Below are 20,197 nucleotides of genomic sequence, written 5' to 3'. Positions count from 1 at the left end.
CCCCTAAGAGGAGGGCCTGGGGGCACCCTGGGGCCTCTACTGCCAGTCCAGGGAGAGAGGTGGACCCCCTGGGTAGCTTGCTGGGGTCTTAGGCCCTTAGGTGGAGGGCCAGGGAGTACCTTAGGGCCTATACTGCAAGTCCAAGGAGAGATGTGGACCCCTGGGTAGCGTGCTGGGGTCAGAGGCCCCTAGGTGCAGGGCAAGGGGGCACCCTGGGGCCTCTACTGCAAGTCCAGGGAGAGTTGTGGACCCCTGGGTAGCTTGCTGGGGTCAGAGGCCCCTGGGTGGAGGGCAAGGGGGCACCCTGGTTCCTGTACTGCAAGTTCAAGAAGAGAGGTGGACCCCTGGGTAGCTTTCTGTGGTCTTAGGCCCCTAGGTGGAGGGCCAGGGGGCACCCTGGGGCCTATACTGCAAGTCCAAGGAGAGATGTGGACCCCTATGTAGCTTGCTGGGGTCAGAGGCCCCTAGGTGGAGGGCCAGGGGGCACCCTGGGGCCTATACTGCAAGTCCAAGGAGAGATGTGGACCCCTATGTAGCTTGCTGGGGTCAGAGGCCCCTAGGTGGAGGGCCAGGGGGCACCCTGGGGCCTCTACTGCAAGTACAGGGAAAGTTGTGGACCCCTGGGTAGCTTGCTGGGGTTAGAGGCCCATGGGTGGAGGGCAAGGGGGCACGCTGGGGCCTCTACTAAAAGTCCAGGGAGAGAAGTACACTACTTGATAGCTTGCTGGGGAATAAAGCCCCTAGGTAGAGGGCCAGGGGTACCCTGGGGCCTCTAGTGCAAGTCCAGGGATAGTTGTGGACCCCTTGGTAGATTCCTAGGGTCTGAGGACCCTACTTGGAGGGTTAGGTGCACCCTTGGGCCTCTACTGCAAGTCTAGGGAGAGTTGTAGACCCCTGGGTAGCTTGCTGGGGTCAGAGCCCCCTTGGTGGAGGGCCAGCGGGCACCCTGGGGCCTCTACTGCAAGTCCAGGGAGAGAAGTGGGCCCCTGGGTAGCTTGCTGTGGTCAGAGGCCCCTAGGTGGAGGGCAAGGGGGCTTCCTGGGGCCTCTATTGCTAGTCCATTGAGAGAGGTGGACCCCTGGGTAGCTTGCTGGGGTCGGAGGCCCCTAGGTTGAATGCCAGGGGGCACCCTGGGGCCTCTACTGCAAGTCCAGGGAGAGTTGTGGACCCCTTGGTAGCTTGCTGGGGTCAGAGGCCCCTAGGTGGAGGGCCAGGGGGCACCCTGGAGCCTATAATGCCAGTCCAGGGAAAGAGGTGGACCCCTTGGTAGATTCCTAGGGTCTGAGAACCCTAGGTGGAGGGCCAGGTGGCACCCTTGGGCCTCTACTGCAAGTCTAGGGAGAGTTGTGGACCCCTGGGTAGCTTGCTGGTGTAAGAGACCCATGGGTGGAGGGCAAGGGGGCACGCTGGGGCCTCTACTGCAAGTCCAGGGAGAGAAGTAGACCCCTGGGTAGCTTGCTGGGGAATAAAGCCCCTAGGTAGAGGGCCAGGGGTACCCTGGGGCCTCTACTGCAAGTCCAGGGAGAGTTGTGGACCCCTGGGTAGCTAGCTGGGATCAGAGGCCCTTAGGTGGAGGGCCAGGTGGCACCCTTGGGCCTCTACTGCAAGTCTAGGGAGAGTTGTGGACCCCTGGGTAGCTTGCTGGGGTCAGAGGCCCCTTGGTGGAGGGCCAGCGGGCACCCTGGGGCCTCTACTGCAAGTCCAGGGAGAGAAGTGGGCCCCTGGGTAGCTTGCTGGGGTCAGAGGCCCCTAGGTGGAGGGCCAGGGGGCACCCTGGGGCCTATACTGCAAGTCCAGGGTGAGAGGTGGACCCCTGGGGAGCTTTCTTGTGTCAGCCGCCCCTAGGTGGAGGGCCTGGGGGCACCCTGGGGCCTCTACTGCCAGTCCAGGGAGAGAGGTGGACCCCCTGGGTAGGTTGCTGGGGTCTTAGGCCCCTAGTTGGAGGGCCAGGGGGCACCCTGGGGCTAAGAATGCAAGTCCAGGGATAGTTGTGGACCCCTGGGGAGCTTTCTTGTGTCAGCCGCCCCTAGGTGGAGGGCCTGGGGGAACCCTGGGGCCTATACTGCAAGTGCAGGGAGAGAGGTGGACACCTGGGTAGTTTGTTTGGCTGAGAGTGGCCTAGGTGGAGGGCCAAGGGGCACCCAGGGGCCTCTACTGCAAGTCCAGGGAGAGTTGTGGACCCTTGGGTAACTTGCGGGGGTCAGAGGCCCCTGGGTGGATGGCAAGGGGGCACCCTGGGGCCTATACTGCAAGTCCAAGGAGAGATGTGGACCCCTGGGTAGCGTGCTGGGGTCAGAGGCCCCTAGGTGCAGGGCAAGGGGGCACCCTGGGGCCTCTACTGCAAGTCCAGGGAGAGTTGTGGACCCCTGGGTAGCTTGCTGGGGTCAGAGGCCCCTGGGTGGAGGGCAAGGGGGCACCCTGGTTCCTGTACTGCAAGTTCAGGAAGAGAGGTGGACCCCTGGGTAGCTTACTGGGGTCTTAGGCCCCTAGAAGGAGGGCCAGGGGGCACCCTGGGGCCTATACTGCAAGTCCAAGGAGAGATGTGGACCCCTACGTAGCTTGCTGGGGTCAGAAGCCCCTAGGTGGAGGGCCAGGGGCACCCTGGGGCCTCTACTGCAAGTACAGGGAAAGTTGTGGATCGCTGGGTACCTTGCTGGGGTTAGAGGCCCATGGGTGGAGGGCAAGGGGGCACGCTGAGCCTCTACTGCAAGTCCAGGGAGAGAAGTACACCCCTGGGTAGCTTGCTTGGGAATAAAGCCCCTAGGTAGAGGGCCAGGGGTACCCTGGGGCCTCTACTGCAAGTCCAGGGAGAGAGTTGGACCCCTGGGTAGCTAGCTGGGGTCAGAGGCCCTTAGGTGGAGGGCCAGGGGGCACCCTGGGGCCTCTAGTGCAAGTCCAGGGATAGTTGTGGACCCCTTGGTAGATTCCTAGGGTCTGAGGACCCTAGTTGGAGGGCCAGGTGGCACCCTTGGGCCTCTACTGCAAGTCTAGGGAGAGTTGTGGACCCCTGGGTAGCTTGCTGGGGTCAGAGGCCCCTTGGTGGAAAGCCAGCGGGCACCCTGGGGCCTCTACTGCAAGTCCAGGGAGAGAAGTGGGCCCCTGGGTAGCTTGCTGTGGTCAGAGGCGCCTAGGTGGAGGGCAAGGGGGCTTCCTGGGGCCTCTACTGCAAGTCCAGGGAGAGTTGTGGACCCCTTCGTAGCTTGCTGGTGTCAGAGGCCCCTAGGGGGAGGGCAAGGGGGCACCCTGGGGCCTATACTGCAAGCCCAGGGAGAGAGGTGGACCCCTGGGGAGCTTTCTTGTGTCAGCCGCCCCTAGGTGGAGGGCCTGGGGGCACCCTTGGGCCTCTACTGCCAGTGCAGGGAGAGAGGTGGACCCCTGGGTAGGTTGCTGGGGTCTTAGGCCCCTAGGTGGAGGGCCTGGGGGCACCCTGGGGCCTCTACTGCCAATCCAGGGAGAGAGGTGGACCCCCTGGGTAGCTTGCTGGGGTCAGAGGCCCCTAGGTGCAGGGCAAGGGGGCACCCTGGGGCCTCTACTGCAAGTCCAGGGAGAGAGGTGGACCCCTATGTAGCTTGCTGGGGTCAGAGGCCCCCTAGGTGGAGGGCAAGGGGGCACCCTGTCTCCTCTAATGCAAGTCAAGGGAAAGTTGTGGACCACTGGGTAGCTTGCTGGGGTCAGAGGCCCATGGGTGGAGGGCAAGGGGGCACGCTGGGGCCTATACTGCAAGTCCAGGGAGAGAGGTGGACCCCTGGGTAGCTTGCTGGGGATTAAAGCCCCTAGGTGGAGGGCCAGGGGGTACTCTAGGGCCTCTACTGCAAGTCCAGGGAGAGAGGTGGACCCCTGGGTAGCTAGCTGGGGTCAGAGGCCCTTAGGTGGAGGGCCTGGGGGCACCCTGGGGCTTCTAGTGCAAGTCCAGGGATAGTTGTGGACCCCTTGGTAGATACCTAGGGTTTGAGGACCCTAGGTGGAGGGCCAGGTGGCACCCTTGGGCATCTACTGCAAGTCTAGGGAGAGCTGTGGACCCCTGGGTAGCTTGCTGGGGTCAGAGGCCCCTTGGTGGAGGGCCAGCGGGCACCCTGGGGCCTCTACTGCAAGTCCAGGGAGAGAAGTGGGCCCCTGGGTAGCTTGCTGGGGTCAGAGGCCCCTAGGTGGAGGGCCAGGGGGAACCCTGGGGCCTATACTGCAAGTGCAGGGAGAGAGGTGGACCCCTGGGTAGTTTGTTTGGCTGAGAGTGGCCTAGGTGGAGGGCCAAGGGGCACGCTTGGGCCTTTACTGCAAGTCCAGGGAGAGTTGTGGACCGTTGGGTAACTTGCGGGAGTACGAGGCCCCTGGGTGGATGGCAAGGGGGCACCCTGGGGCCTATACTTCAAGTCCAGGGAGAGAGGTGGACCCCTGGGTAGCTAGCTGGGGTCTTAGGCACTTAGTTGGAGGGCCTGGGGGCACCCTGGGGCCTATACTGCAAGTCCAGGGAGAGAGGTGGACACCTGGGGAGCTTTCTTGTGTCAGCAGCCCCTAGGTGGAGGGCCTGGGGGCACCCTGGGGCCTCTACTGCCAGTCCATGGAGAGAGGTGGACCCCCTGGGTAGCTTGCTGGGGTCTTAGGCCCTTAGGTGGAGGGCCAGGGGCACCTTAGGGCCTATACTGCAAGTCCAAGGAGAGATGTGGACCCCTGGGTAGCGTGCTGGGGTCAGAGGCCCCTAGGTGCAGGGCAAGGGGGCACCCTGGGGCCTCTACTGCAAGTCCAAGGAGAGTTGTGGACCCCTGGGTAGCTTGCTGGGGTCAGAGGCCCCTGGGTGGAGGGCAAGAGGGCACCCTGGTTCCAATAGTGCAAGTTCAGGGAGAGAGGTGGACCCCTGGGTGGCTTTCTGGGGTCTTAGGCCCCTAGGTGGAGGGCCAGGGGGCACCCTGGGGCCTATACTGCAAGTCCAAGTAGAGAAGTGGACCCCTATGTAGCTTGCTGGGGTCAGAGGCCCCTAGGTGGAGGGCGAGGGGGCACCCTGTGGCCTCAACTGCAAGTAGAGGGAAAGTTGTGGACCCCCTGGGTAGCTTGCTGGGGTCTTAGGCCCTTAGGTGGAGGGCCAGGGTGCACCTTAGGGCCTATACTGCAAGTCCAAGGAGAGATGTGGACCCCTGGGTAGCGTGCTGGGGTCAGAGGCCCCTAGGTGCAGGGCAAGGGGGCACCCTGGGGCCTCTACTGCAAGTCCAGGGAGAGTTGTGGACCCCTGGGTAGCTTGCTGGGGTCAGAGGCCCCTGGGTGGAGGGCAAGGGGGCACTCTGGTTCCTGTACTGCTAGTTCAGGAAGAGAGGTGGACCCCTGGGTAGCTTTCTGGGGTCTTAGGCCCCTAGGTGGAGGGCCAGGGGGCACCCTGGGGCCTATACTGCAAGTACAAGGAGAGATTTGGACCCCTAAGTAGCTTGATGGGGTCAGAGGCCCCTAGGTGGAGGGCCAGGGGGCACCCTGGGGCCTCTACTGCAAGTACAGGGAAAGTTGTGGACCCCTGGGTAGCTTGCTGGGGTTAGAGGCCCATGGGTGGAGGGCAAGGGGGCACGCTGGGGCCTCTACTGCAAGTCCAGGGAGAGAAGTACACCCCTGGGTAGCTTGCTGGGGAATAAAGCCCCTAGGTAGAGGGCCAGGGGTACCCTGGGGCCTCTACTGCAAGTCCAGGGAGAGAGTTGGACCCCTGGGTAGCTAGCTGGGGTCAGAGGCCCTTAGGTGGAGGGCCTGGGGGCACCCTGGGGCCTCTAGTGCAAGTCCAGGGATAGTTGTGGACCCCTTGGTAGATTCCTAGGGTCTGAGGACCCTAGTTGGAGGGCCAGGTGGCACCCTTGGGCCTCTACTGCAAGTCTAGGGAGAGTTGTGGACCCCTGGGTAGCTTGCTGGGGTCAGAGGCCCCTTGGTGGAGGGCCAGCGGGCACCCTGGGGCCTCTACTGCAAGTCCAGGGAGAGAAGTGGGCCCCTGGGTAGCTTGCTGTGGTCAGAGGCCCCTAGGTGGAGTGCAAGGGGGCTTCCTGGGGCCTCTATTGCAAGTCCATTGAGAGAGGTGGACCCCTGGGTATCTAGTTGGGGTCGTAGGCCCCTAGGTGGAATGCCAGGGGGCACCCTGGGGCCTCTACTGCAAGTCCAAGGAGAGTTGTGGACCCCTTGGTAGCTTGCTGGGGTCCGAGGCCCCTAGGGGGAAGGCCAGGGGGCACCCTGGGGCCTCTACTGCAAGTCCAGGGAGAGTTGTGGACCCCTTCGTAGCTTGCTGGGGTCAGAGGCCCCTAGGGGGAGGGCCAGGGGGCACCCTGGGGCCTATACTGCAAGTCCAGGGAGAGAGGTGGACCCCTGGGGAGCTTTCTTGTGTCAGCCGCCCCTAGGTGGAGGGCCTGGGGGCACCCTGGGGCCTCTACTGCCAGTCCAGGGAGAGAGGTGGACCCCCTGGGTAGCTTGCTGGGGTCAGAGGCCCCTAGGTGCAGGGCAAGGGGGCACCCTGGGGCCTCTACTGCAAGTCCAGGGAGAGAGGTAGACCCCTGGGTGGCTTTCTGGGTCTTAGGCCCCTGGGTGGAGGGCCAGGGGGCACCCTGGGGCCTATACTGCAAGTCCAAGGAGAGATGTGGACCCCTATGTAGCTTGCTGGGGTCAGAGGCCCCTTGGTGGAGGGCGAGGGGGCACCCTGGTTCCTGTACTGCAAGTTCAAGAAGAGAGGTGGACCCCTGGGTAGCTTCCTGGGGTCAGAGGCCCCTAGGTGGAGGGCCAGGGTGAACCCTGGGGCCTATACTGCAAGTGCAGGGAGAGAGGTGGACCCCTGGGTAGTTTGTTTGGCTGAGAGTGGCCCAGGTGGAGGGCCAAGGGGCACCCAGGGGCCTCTACTGCAAGTCCAGGGAGAGTTGTGCACCCTTGGGTAACTTGCGGGGGTCAGAGGCCCCTGGGTGGATGGCAAGGGGGCACCCTGGGGCCTATACTTCAAGTCCAGGGAGAGAGGTGGACCCCTGGGTAGCTTGCTGGGGTCTTAGGCACTTAGGTGGAGGGCCTGGGGGCACCCTGGGGCCTCTACTGCAAGTCCAGGGAGAGAAGTACACCCCTGGGTAGCTTGCTGGGGAATAAAGCCCCTAGGTAGAGGGCCAGGGGTACCCTGGGGCCTCTACTGCAAGTCCAGGGAGAGAGTTGGACCCCTGGGTAGCTAGCTGGGGTCAGAGGCCCTTAGGTGGAGGGCCTGGGGGCACCCTGGGGCCTCTAGTGCAAGTCCAGGGATAGTTGTGGACCCCTTGGTAGATTCCTAGGGTCTGAGGACCCTAGTTGGAGGGCCAGGTGGCACCCTTGGGCCTCTACTGCAAGTCTAGGGAGAGTTGTGGACCCCTGGGTAGCTTGCTGGGGTCAGAGGCCCCTTGGTGGAGGGCCAGCGGGCACCCTGGGGCCTCTACTGCAAGTCCAGGGAGAGAAGTGGGCCCCTGGGTAGCTTGCTGTGGTCAGAGGCCCCTAGGTGGAGGGCAAGGGGGCTTCCTGGGGCCTCTATTGCAAGTCCATTGAGAGAGGTGGACCCCTGGGTATCTAGTTGGGGTCGTAGGCCCCTAGGTGGAATGCCAGGGGGCACCCTGGGGCCTCTACTGCAAGTCCAAGGAGAGTTGTGGACCCCTTGGTAGCTTGCTGGGGTCCGAGGCCCCTAGGTGGAGGGCAAGGGGGCTTCCTGGGGCCTCTATTGCAAGTCCATTGAGAGAGGTGGACCCCTGGGTATCTAGTTGGGGTCGTAGGCCCCTAGGTGGAATGCCAGGGGGCACCCTGGGGCCTCTACTGCAAGTCCAAGGAGAGTTGTGGACCCCTTGGTAGCTTGCTGGGGTACGAGGCCCCTAGGGGGAGGGCCAGGGGGCACCCTGGGGCCTCAACTGCAAGTCCAGGGAGAGTTGTGGACCCCTTCGTAGCTTGCTGGGGTCAGAGGCCCCTAGGGGGAGGGCCAGGGGGCACCCTGGGGCCTATACTGCAAGTCCAGGGAGAGAGGTGGACCCCTGGGGAGCTTTCTTGTGTCAGCCGCCCCTAGGTGGAGGGCCTGGGGGCACCCTGGGGCCTCTACTGCCAGTCCAGGGAGAGAGGTGGACCCCCTGGGTAGCTTGCTGGGGTCAGAGGCCCCTAGGTGCAGGGCAAGGGGGCACCCTGGGGCCTCTACTGCAAGTCCAGGGAGAGAGGTAGACCCCTGGGTGGCTTTCTGGGGTCTTAGGCCCCTGGGTGGAGGGCCAGGGGGCACCCTGGGGCCTATACTGCAAGTCCAAGGAGAGATGTGGACCCCTATGTAGCTTGCTGGGGTCAGAGGCCCCTTGGTGGAGGGCGAGGGGGCACCCTGGTTCCTGTACTGCAAGTTCAAGAAGAGAGGTGGACCCCTGGGTAGCTTCCTGGGGTCAGAGGCCCCTAGGTGGAGGGCCAGGGTGAACCCTGGGGCCTATACTGCAAGTGCAGGGAGAGAGGTGGACCCCTGGGTAGTTTGTTTGGCTGAGAGTGGCCCAGGTGGAGGGCCAAGGGGCACCCAGGGGCCTCTACTGCAAGTCCAGGGAGAGTTGTGCACCCTTGGGTAACTTGCGGGGGTCAGAGGCCCCTGGGTGGATGGCAAGGGGGCACCCTGGGGCCTATACTTCAAGTCCAGGGAGAGAGGTGGACCCCTGGGTAGCTTGCTGGGGTCTTAGGCACTTAGGTGGAGGGCCTGGGGGCACCCTGGGGCCTATACTGCAAGTCCAGGGAGAGAGGTTGACACCTGGGGAGCTTTCTTGTGTCAGCAGCCCCTAGGAGGAGGGCCTGGGGGCACCCTGGGGCCTCTACTGCCAGTCCAGGGAGAGAGGTGGACCCCCTGGGTAGCTTGCTGGGGTCTTAGGCCCTTAGGTGGAGGGCCAGGGAGTACCTTAGGGCCTATACTGCAAGTCCAAGGAGAGATGTGGACCCCTGGGTAGCGTGCTGGGGTCAGAGGCCCCTAGGTGCAGGGCAAGGGGGCACCCTGGGGCCTCTACTGCAAGTCCAGGGAGAGTTGTGGACCCCTGGGTAGCTTGCTGGGGTCAGAGGCCCCTGGGTGGAGGGCAAGGGGGCACCCTGGTTCCTGTACTGCAAGTTCAAGAAGAGAGGTGGACCCCTGGGTAGCTTTCTGGGGTCTTAGGCGCCTAGGTGGAGGGCCAGGGGGCACCCTGGGGCCTATACTGCAAGTCCAAGGAGAGATGTGGACCCCTATGTAGCTTGCTGGGGTCAGAGGCCCCTAGGTGGAGGGCCAGGGGGCACCCTGGGGCCTATACTGCAAGTCCAAGGAGAGATGTGGACCCCTATGTAGCTTGCTGGGGTCAGAGGCCCCTAGGTGGAGGGCCAGGGGGCACCCTGGGGCCTCTACTGCAAGTACAGGGAAAGTTGTGGACCCCTGGGTAGCTTGCTGGGGTTAGAGGCCCATGGGTGGAGGGCAAGGGGGCACGCTGGGGCCTCTACTAAAAGTCCAGGGAGAGAAGTACACTACTGGATAGCTTGCTGGGGAATAAAGCCCCTAGGTAGATGGCCAGGGGTACCCTGGGGCCTCTAGTGCAAGTCCAGGGATAGTTGTGGACCCCTTGGTAGATTCCTAGGGTCTGAGGACCCTACTTGGAGGGTTAGGTGCACCCTTGGGCCTCTACTGCAAGTCTAGGGAGAGTTGTGGACCCCTGGGTAGCTTGCTGGGGTCAGAGCCCCCTTGGTGGAGGGCCAGCGGGCACCCTGGGGCCTCTACTGCAAGTCCAGGGAGAGAAGTGGGCCCCTGGGTAGCTTGCTGTGGTCAGAGGCCCCTAGGTGGAGGGCAAGGGGGCTTCCTGGGGCCTCTATTGCTAGTCCATTGAGAGAGGTGGACCCCTGGGTAGCTTGCTGGGGTCGGAGGCCCCTAGGTTGAATGCCAGGGGGCACCCTGGGGCCTCTACTGCAAGTCCAGGGAGAGTTGTGGACCCCTTGGTAGCTTGCTGGGGTCAGAGGCCCCTAGGTGGAGGGCCAGGGGGCACCCTGGAGCCTATAATGCCAGTCCAGGGAAAGAGGTGGACCCCTTGGTAGATTCCTAGGGTCTGAGAACCCTAGGTGGAGTGCCAGGTGGCACCCTTGGGCCTCTACTGCAAGTCTAGGGAGAGTTGTGGACCCCTGGGTAGCTTGCTGGTGTAAGAGGCCCATGGGTGGAGGGCAAGGGGGCACGCTGGGGCCTCTACTGCAAGTCCAGGGAGAGAAGTAGACCCCTGGGTAGCTTGCTGGGGAATAAAGCCCCTAGGTAGAGGGCCAGGGGTACCCTGGGGCCTCTACTGCAAGTCCAGGGAGAGAGTTGGACCCCTGGGTAGCTAGCTGGGATCAGAGGCCCTTAGGTGGAGGGCCAGGTGGCACCCTTGGGCCTCTACTGCAAGTCTAGGGAGAGTTGTGGACCCCTGGGTAGCTTGCTGGGGTCAGAGGCCCCTTGGTGGAGGGCCAGCGGGCACCCTGGGGCCTCTACTGCAAGTCCAGGGAGAGAAGTGGGCCCCTGGGTAGCTTGCTGGGGTCAGAGGCCCCTAGGTGGAGGGCCAGGGGGCACCCTGGGGCCTATACTGCAAGTCGAGGGTGAGAGGTGGACCCCTGGGGAGCTTTCTTGTGTCAGCCGCCCCTAGGTGGAGGGCCTGGGGGCACCCTGGGGCCTCTACTGCCAGTCCAGGGAGAGAGGTGGACCCCCTGGGTAGGTTGCTGGGGTCTTAGGCCCCTAGGTGGAGGGCCAGGGGGCACCCTGGGGCTAAGAATGCAAGTCCAGGGATAGTTGTAGACCCCTGGGGAGCTTTCTTGTGTCAGCCGCCCCTAGGTGGAGGGCCAGGGGGAACCCTGGGGCCTATACTGCAAGTGCAGGGAGAGAGGTGGACACCTGGGTAGTTTGTTTGGCTGAGAGTGGCCTAGGTGGAGGGCCAAGGGGCACCCAGGGGCCTCTACTGCAAGTCCAGGGAGAGTTGTGGACCCTTGGGTAACTTGCGGGGGTCAGAGGCCCCTGGGTGGATGGCAAGGGGGCACCCTGGGGCCTATACTGCAAGTCCAAGGAGAGATGTGGACCCCTGGGTAGCTTGCTGGGGTCAGAGGTCCTAGGTGCAGGGCAAGGGGGCACCCTGGGGCCTCTACTGCAAGTCCAGGGAAAGTTGTGGACCCCTGGGTAGCTTGCTGGGGTCAGAGGCCCCTGGGTGGAGGGCAAGGGGGCACCCTGGTTCCTGTACTGCAAGTTCAGGAAGAGAGGTGGACCCCTGGGTAGCTTACTGGGGTCTTAGGCCCCTAGAAGGAGGGCCAGGGGGCACCCTGGGGCCTATACTGCAAGTCCAAGGAGAGATGTGGACCCCTACGTAGCTTGCTGGGGTCAGAGGCCCCTAGGTGGAGGGCCAGGGGCACCCTGGGGCCTCTACTGCAAGTACAGGGAAAGTTGTGGATCGCTGGGTACCTTGCTGGGGTTAGAGTCCCATGGGTGGAGGGCAAGGGGGCCCGCTGAGCCTCTACTGCAAGTCCAGGGAGAGAAGTACACCCCTGGGTAGCTTGCTTGGGAATAAAGCCCCTAGGTAGAGGGCCAGGGGTACCCTGGGGCCTCTACTGCAAGTCCAGGGAGAGAGTTGGACCCCTGGGTAGCTAGCTGGGGTCAGAGGCCCTTAGGTGGAGGGCCAGGGGGCACCCTGGGGCCTCTAGTGCAAGTCCAGGGATAGTTGTGGACCCCTTGGTAGATTCCTAGGGTCTGAGGACCCTAGTTGGAGGGCCAGGTGGCACCCTTGGGCCTCTACTGCAAGTCTAGGGAGAGTTGTGGACCCCTGGGTAGCTTGCTGGGGTCAGAGGCCCCTTGGTGGAGGGCCAGCGGGCACCCTGGGGCCTCTACTGCAAGTCCAGGGAGAGAAGTGGGCCCCTGGGTAGCTTGCTGTGGTCAGAGGCGCCTAGGTGGAGGGCAAGGGGGCTTCCTGGGGCCTCTACTGCAAGTCCAGGGAGAGTTGTGGACCCCTTGGTAGCTTGCTGGGGTCCGAGGCCCCTAGGGGGAGGGCCAGGGGGCACCCTGGGGCCTCTACTGCAAGTCCAGGGAGAGTTGTGGACCCCTTCGTAGCTTGCTGGTGTCAGAGGCCCCTAGGGGAAGGGCCAGGGGGCACCCTGGGGCCTATACTGCAAGCCCAGGGAGAGAGGTGGACCCCTGGGGAGCTTTCTTGTGTCAGCCGCCCCTAGGTGGAGGGCCTGGGGGCACCCTTGGGCCTCTACTGCCAGTGCAGGGAGAGAGGTGGACCCCTGGGTAGGTTGCTGGGGTCTTAGGCCCCTAGGTGGAGGGCCAGGGGGCACCCTGGTGCCTATACTGCAAATCCAGGGAGAGAGGTGGACCCCTGGGGAGCTTTCTTGTGTCAGCCGCCCCTAGGTGGAGGGCCTGGGGGCACCCTGGGGCCTCTACTGCCAGTCCAGGGAGAGAGGTGGACCCCCTGGGTAGCTTGCTGGGGTCAAAGGCCCCTAGGTGCAGGGCAAGGGGGCACCCTGGGGCCTCTACTGCAAGTCCAGGGAGAGAGGTGGACCCCTATGTAGCTTGCTGGGGTCAGAGGCCCCCTAGGTGGAGGGCGAGGGGGCACCCTGTGTCCTCTAATGCAAGTCCAGGGAAAGTTGTGGACCACTGGGTAGCTTGCTGGGGTCAGAGGCCCATGGGTGGAGGGCCAGGGGGCACCTTAGGGCCTATACTGCAAGTCCAAGGAGAGATGTGGACCCCTGGGTAGCGTGCTGGGGTCAGAGGCCCCTAGGTGCAGGGCAAGGGGGCACCCTGGGGCCTCTACTGCAAGTCCAGGGAGAGTTGTGGACCCCTGGGTAGCTTGCTGGGGTCAGAGGCCCCTGGGTGGAGGGCAAGGGGGCACCCTGGTTCCTGTACTGCAAGTTCAGGAAGAGAGGTGGACCCCTGGGTAGCTTTCTGGGTCTTAGGCCCCTAGGTGGAGGGCCAGGGGGCATCCTGGGGCCTATACTGCAAGTCCAAGGAGAGATGTGGACCCCTGGGTAACTTGCTGGGGTAAGAGGCCCATGGGTGGAGGGCAAGGGGGCACGCTGGGGCCTCTACTAAAAGTCCAGGGAGAGAAGTACACTACTGGATAGCTTGCTGGGGAATAAAGCCCTTAGGTAGAGGGCCAGGGGTACCCTGGGGCCTCTAGTGCAAGTCCAGGGATAGTTGTGGACCCCTTGGTAGATTCCTAGGGTCTGAGGACCCTACTTGGAGGGTTAGGTGCACCCTTGGGCCTCTACTGCAAGTCTAGGGAGAGTTGTGGACCCCTGGGTAGCTTGCTGGGGTCAGAGCCCCCTTGGTGGAGGGCCAGCGGGCACCCTGGGGCCTCTACTGCAAGTCCAGGGAGAGAAGTGGGCCCCTGGGTAGCTTGCTGTGGTCAGAGGCCCCTAGGTGGAGGGCAAGGGGGCTTCCTGGGGCCTCTATTGCTAGTCCATTGAGAGAGGTGGACCCCTGGGTAGCTTGCTGGGGTCGGAGGCCCCTAGGTTGAATGCCAGGGGGCACCCTGGGGCCTCTACTGCAAGTCCAGGGAGAGTTGTGGACCCCTTGGTAGCTTGCTGGGGTCAGAGGCCCCTAGGTGGAGGGCCAGGGGGCACCCTGGAGCCTATAATGCCAGTCCAGGGAAAGAGGTGGACCCCTTGGTAGATTCCTAGGGTCTGAGAACCCTAGGTGGAGGGCCAGGTGGCACCCTTGGGCCTCTACTGCAAGTCTAGGGAGAGTTGTGGACCCCTGGGTAGCTTGCTGGTGTAAGAGGCCCATGGGTGGAGGGCAAGGGGGCACGCTGGGGCCTCTACTGCAAGTCCAGGGAGAGAAGTAGACCCCTGGGTAGCTTGCTGGGGAATAAAGCCCCTAGGTAGAGGGCCAGGGGTACCCTGGGGCCTCTACTGCAAGTCCAGGGAGAGAGTTGGACCCCTGGGTAGCTAGCTGGGATCAGAGGCCCTTAGGTGGAGGGCCAGGTGGCACCCTTGGGCCTCTACTGCAAGTCTAGGGAGAGTTGTGGACCCCTGGGTAGCTTGCTGGGGTCAGAGGCCCCTTGGTGGAGGGCCAGCGGGCACCCTGGGGCCTCTACTGCAAGTCCAGGGAGAGAAGTGGGCCCCTGGGTAGCTTGCTGGGGTCAGAGGCCCCTAGGTGGAGGGCCAGGGGGCACCCTGGGGCCTATACTGCAAGTCCAGGGTGAGAGGTGGACCCCTGGGGAGCTTTCTTGTGTCAGCCGCCCCTAGGTGGAGGGCCTGGGGGCACCCTGGGGCCTCTACTGCCAGTCCAGGGAGAGAGGTGGACCCCCTGGGTAGGTTGCTGGGGTCTTAGGCCCCTAGGTGGAGGGCCAGGGGGCACCCTGGGGCTAAGAATGCAAGTCCAGGGATAGTTGTGGACCCCTGGGGAGCTTTCTTGTGTCAGCCGCCCCTAGGTGGAGGGCCAGGGGGAACCCTGGGGCCTATACTGCAAGTGCAGGGAGAGAGGTGGACACCTGGGTAGTTTGTTTGGCTGAGAGTGGCCTAGGTGGAGGGCCAAGGGGCACCCAGGGGCCTCTACTGCAAGTCTAGGGAGAGTTGTGGACCCTTGGGTAACTTGCGGGGGTCAGAGGCCCCTGGGTGGATGGCAAGGGGGCACCCTGGGGCCTATACTGCAAGTCCAAGGAGAGATGTGGACCCCTGGGTAGCTTGCTGGGGTCAGAGGCCCCTAGGTGCAGGGCAAGGGGGCACCCTGGGGCCTCTACTGCAAGTCCAGGGAGAGTTGTGGACCCCTGGGTAGCTTGCTGGGGTCAGAGGCCCCTGGGTGGAGGGCAAGGGGGCACCCTGGTTCCTGTACTGCAAGTTCAGGAAGAGAGGTGGACCCCTGGGTAGCTTACTGGGGTCTTAGGCCCCTAGAAGGAGGGCCAGGGGGCACCCTGGGGCCTATACTGCAAGTCCAAGGAGAGATGTGGACCCCTACGTAGCTTGCTGGGGTCAGAGGCCCCTAGGTGGAGGGCCAGGGGCACCCTGGGGCCTCTACTGCAAGTACAGGGAAAGTTGTGGATCGCTGGGTACCTTGCTGGGGTTAGAGGCCCATGGGTGGAGGGCAAGGGGGCACGCTGAGCCTCTACTGCAAGTCCAGGGAGAGAAGTACACCCCTGGGTAGCTTGCTTGGGAATAAAGCCCCTAGGTAGAGGGCCAGGGGTACCCTGGGGCCTCTACTGCAAGTCCAGGGAGAGAGTTGGACCCCTGGGTAGCTAGCTGGGGTCAGAGGCCCTTAGGTGGAGGGCCAGGGGGCACCCTGGGGCCTCTAGTGCAAGTCCAGGGATAGTTGTGGACCCCTTGGTAGATTCCTAGGGTCTGAGGACCCTAGTTGGAGGGCCAGGTGGCACCCTTGGGCCTCTACTGCAAGTCTAGGGAGAGTTGTGGACCCCTGGGTAGCTTGCTGGGGTCAGAGGCCCCTTGGTGGAGGGCCAGCGGCACCCTGGGGCCTCTACTGCAAGTCCAGGGAGAGAAGTGGGCCCCTGGGTAGCTTGCTGTGGTCAGAGGCGCCTAGGTGGAGGGCAAGGGGGCTTCCTGGGGCCTCTACTGCAAGTCCAGGGAGAGTTGTGGACCCCTTGGTAGCTTGCTGGGGTCCGAGGCCCCTAGGGGGAGGGCCAGGGGGCACCCTGGGGCCTCTACTGCAAGTCCAGGGAGAGTTGTGGACCCCTTCGTAGCTTGCTGGTGTCAGAGGCCCCTAGGGGAAGGGCCAGGGGGCACCCTGGGGCCTATACTGCAAGCCCAGGGAGAGAGGTGGACCCCTGGGGAGCTTTCTTGTGTCAGCCGCCCCTAGGTGGAGGGCCTGGGGGCACCCTTGGGCCTCTACTGCCAGTGCAGGGAGAGAGGTGGACCCCTGGGTAGGTTGCTGGGGTCTTAGGCCCCTAGGTGGAGGGCCAGGGGGCACCCTGGTGCCTATACTGCAAGTCCAGGGAGAGAGGTGGACCCCTGGGGAGCTTTCTTGTGTCAGCCGCCCCTAGGTGGAGGGCCTGGGGGCACCCTGGGGCCTCTACTGCCAGTCCAGGGAGAGAGGTGGACCCCTGGGTAGCTTGCTGGGGTCAGAGGCCCCCTAGGTGGAGGGCGAGGGGGCACCCTGTGTCCTCTAATGCAAGTCCAGGGAAAGTTGTGGACCACTGGGTAGCTTGCTGGGGTCAGAGGCCCATGGGTGGAGGGCAAGGGGGCACGCTGGGGCCTATACTGCAAGTCCAGGGAGAGAGGTGGACCCCTGGGTAGCTTGCTGGGGATTAAAGCCCCTAGGTGGAGGGCCAGGGGGTACTCTAGGGCCTCTACTGCAAGTCCAGGGAGAGAGGTGGACCCCTGGGTAGCTAGCTGGGGTCAGAGGCCCTTAGGTGGAGGGCCTGGGGGCACCCTGGGGCTTCTAGTGCAAGTCCAGGGATAGTTGTGGACCCCTTGGTAGATTCCTAGGGTCTGAGGACCCTAGGTGGAGGGCCAGGTGGCACCCTTGGGCATCTACTGCAAGTCTAGGGAGAGCTGTGGACCCCTGGGTAGCTTGCTGGGGTCAGAGGCCCCTTGGTGGAGGGCCAGCGGGCACCCTGGGGCCTCTACTGCAAGTCCAGGGAGAGAAGTGGGCCCCTGGGTAGCTTGCTGGGGTCAGAGGCCCCTAGGTGGAGGGCCAGGGGGAACCCTGGGGCCTATACTGCAAGTGCAGGGAGAGAGGTGGACCCCTGGGTAGTTTGTTTGGCTGAGAGTGGCCTAGGTGGAGGGCCAAGGGGCACGCTGGGGCCTCTACTGCAAGTCCAGGGAGAGTTGTGGACCGTTGGGTAACTTGCGGGAGTACGAGGCCCCTGGGTGGATGGCAAGGGGGCACCCTGGGGCCTATACTTCAAGTCCAGGGAGAGAGGTGGACCCCTGGGTAGCTAGCTGGGGTCTTAGGCACTTAGTTGGAGGGCCTGGGGGCACCCTGGGGCCTATACTGCAAGTCCAGGGAGAGAGGTGGACACCTGGGGAGCTTTCTTGTGTCAGCAGCCCCTAGGTGGAGGGCCTGGGGGCACCCTGGGGCCTCTACTGCCAGTCCAGGGAGAGAGGTGGACCCCCTGGGTAGCTTGCTGGGGTCTTAGGCCCTTAGGTGGAGGGCCAGGGGCACCTTAGGGCCTATACTGCAAGTCCAAGGAGAGATGTGGACCCCTGGGTAGCGTGCTGGGGTCAGAGGCCCCTAGGTGCAGGGCAAGGGGGCACCCTGGGGCCTCTACTGCAAGTCCAAGGAGAGTTGTGGACCCCTGGGTAGCTTGCTGGGGTCAGAGGCCCCTGGGTGGAGGGCAAGAGGGCACCCTGGTTCCTATAGTGCAAGTTCAGGGAGAGAGGTGGACCCCTGGGTGGCTTTCTGGGGTCTTAGGCCCCTAGGTGGAGGGCCAGGGGGCACCCTGGGGCCTATACTGCAAGTCCAAGGAGAGAAGTGGACCCCTATGTAGCTTGCTGGGGTCAGAGGCCCCTAGGTGGAGGGCGAGGGGGCACCCTGTGGCCTCAACTGCAAGTAGAGGGAAAGTTGTGGACCCCCTGGGTAGCTTGCTGGGGTCTTAGGCCGTTAGGTGGAGGGCCAGGGTGCACCTTAGGGCCTATACTGCAAGTCCAAGGAGAGATGTGGACCCCTGGGTAGCGTGCTGGGGTCAGAGGCCCCTAGGTGCAGGGCAAGGGGGCACCCTGGGGCCTCTACTGCAAGTCCAGGGAGAGTTGTGGACCCCTGGGTAGCTTGCTGGGGTCAGAGGCCCCTGGGTGGAGGGCAAGGGGGCACTCTGGTTCCTGTACTGCAAGTTCAGGAAGAGAGGTGGACCCCTGGGTAGCTTTCTGGGGTCTTAGGCCCCTAGGTGGAGGGCCAGGGGGCACCCTGGGGCCTATACTGCAATTACAAGGAGAGATTTGGACCCCTATGTAGCTTGATGGGGTCAGAGGCCCCTAGGTGGAGGGCCAGGGGGCACCCTGGGGCCTCTACTGCAAGTACAGGGAAAGTTGTGGACCCCTGGGTAGCTTGCTGGGGTTAGAGGCCCATGGGTGGAGGGCAAGGGGGCACGCTGGGGCCTCTACTGCAAGTCCAGGGAGAGAAGTACACCCCTGGGTAGCTTGCTGGGGAATAAAGCCCCTAGGTAGAGGGCCAGGGGTACCCTGGGGCCTCTACTGCAAGTCCAGGGAGAGAGTTGGACCCCTGGGTAGCTAGCTGGGGTCAGAGGCCCTTAGGTGGAGGGCCTGGGGGCACCCTGGGGCCTCTAGTGCAAGTCCAGGGATAGTTGTGGACCCCTTGGTAGATTCCTAGGGTCTGAGGACCCTAGTTGGAGGGCCAGGTGGCACCCCTGGGCCTCTACTGCAAGTCTAGGGAGAGTTGTGGACCCCTGGGTAGCTTGCTGGGGTCAGAGGCCCCTTGGTGGAGGGCCAGCGGGCACCCTGGGGCCTCTACTGCAAGTCCAGGGAGAGAAGTGGGCCCCTGGGTAGCTTGCTGTGGTCAGAGGCCCCTAGGTGGAGGGCAAGGGGGCTTCCTGGGGCCTCTATTGCAAGTCCATTGAGAGAGGTGGACCCCTGGGTAGCTAGTTGGGGTCGTAGGCCCCTAGGTGGAATGCCAGGGGGCACCCTGGGGCCTCTACTGCAAGTCCAGGGAGAGTTGTGGACCCCTTGGTAGCTTGCTGGGGTCCGAGGCCCCTAGGGGGAGGGCCAGGGGGCACCCTGGGGCCTCTACTGCAAGTCCAGGGAGAGTTGTGGACCCCTTCGTAGCTTGCTGGGGTCAGAGGCCCCTAGGGGGAGGGCCAGGGGGCACCCTGGGGCCTATACTGCAAGTCCAGGGAGAGAGGTGGACCCCTGGGGAGCTTTCTTGTGTCAGCCGCCCCTAGGTGGAGGGCCTGGGGGCACCCTGGGGCCTCTACTGCCAGTCCAGGGAGAGAGGTGGACCCCCTGGGTAGCTTGCTGGGGTCAGAGGCCCCTAGGTGCAGGGCAAGGGGGCACCCTGGGGCCTCTACTGCAAGTCCAGGGAGAGAGGTAGACCCCTGGGTGGCTTTCTGGGGTCTTAGGCCCCTGGGTGGAGGGCCAGGGGGCACCCTGGGGCCTATACTGCAAGTCCAAGGAGAGATGTGGACCCCTATGTAGCTTGCTGGGGTCAGAGGCCCCTTGGTGGAGGGCGAGGGGGCACCCTGGTTCCTGTACTGCAAGTTCAAGAAGAGAGGTGGACCCCTGGGTAGCTTCCTGGGGTCAGAGGCCCCTAGGTGGAGGGCCAGGGTGAACCCTGGGGCCTATACTGCAAGTGCAGGGAGAGAGGTGGACCCCTGGGTAGTTTGTTTGGCTGAGAGTGGCCCAGGTGGAGGGCCAAGGGGCACCCAGGGGCCTCTACTGCAAGTCCAGGGAGAGTTGTGGACCCTTGGGTAACTTGCGGGGGTCAGAGGCCCCTGGGTGGATGGCAAGGGGGCACCCTGGGGCCTATACTTCAAGTCCAGGGAGAGAGGTGGACCCCTGGGTAGCTTGCTGGGGTCTTAGGCACTTAGGTGGAGGGCCTGGGGGCACCCTGGGGCCTATACTGCAAGTCCAGGGAGAGAGGTTGACACCTGGGGAGCTTTCTTGTGTCAGCAGCCCCTAGGAGGAGGGCCTGGGGGCACCCTGGGGCCTCTACTGCCAGTCCAGGGAGAGAGGTGGACCCCCTGGGTAGCTTGCTGGGGTCTTAGGCCCTTAGGTGGAGGGCCAGGGGGTACCTTAGGGCCTATACTGCAAGTCCAAGGAGAGATGTGGACCCCTGGGTAGCGTGCTGGGGTCAGAGGCCCCTAGGTGCAGGGCAAGGGGGCACCCTGGGGCCTCTACTGCAAGTCCAGGGAGAGTTGTGGACCCCTGGGTAGCTTGCTGGGGTCAGTGGCCCCTGGGTGGAGGGCAAGGGGGCACCCTGGTTCCTGTACTGCAAGTTCAAGAAGAGAGGTGGACCCCTGGGTAGCTTTCTGGGGTCTTAGGCCCCTAGGTGGAGGGCCAGGGGGCACCCTGGGGCCTATACTGCAAGTCCAAGGAGAGATGTGGACCCCTATGTAGCTTGCTGGGGTCAGAGGCCCCTAGGTGGAGGGCCAGGGGGCACCCTGGGGCCTATACTGCAAGTCCAAGGAGAGATGTGGACCCCTATGTAGCTTGCTGGGGTCAGAGGCCCCTAGGTGGAGGGCCAGGGGGCACCCTGGGGCCTCTACTGCAAGTACAGGGAAAGTTGTGGACCCCTGGGTAGCTTGCTGGGGTTAGAGGCCCATGGGTGGAGGGCAAGGGGGCACGCTGGGGCCTCTACTAAAAGTCCAGGGAGAGA

This window comes from Danio rerio, chromosome 24 (genome assembly GCF_049306965.1).
Source record: "Danio rerio strain Tuebingen ecotype United States chromosome 24, GRCz12tu, whole genome shotgun sequence".
Classification (NCBI taxonomy): domain Eukaryota; kingdom Metazoa; phylum Chordata; class Actinopteri; order Cypriniformes; family Danionidae; genus Danio; species Danio rerio.
The sequence above is the reverse complement of the archived record's forward strand: the minus strand, read 5'-3'. Positions refer to the sequence as shown.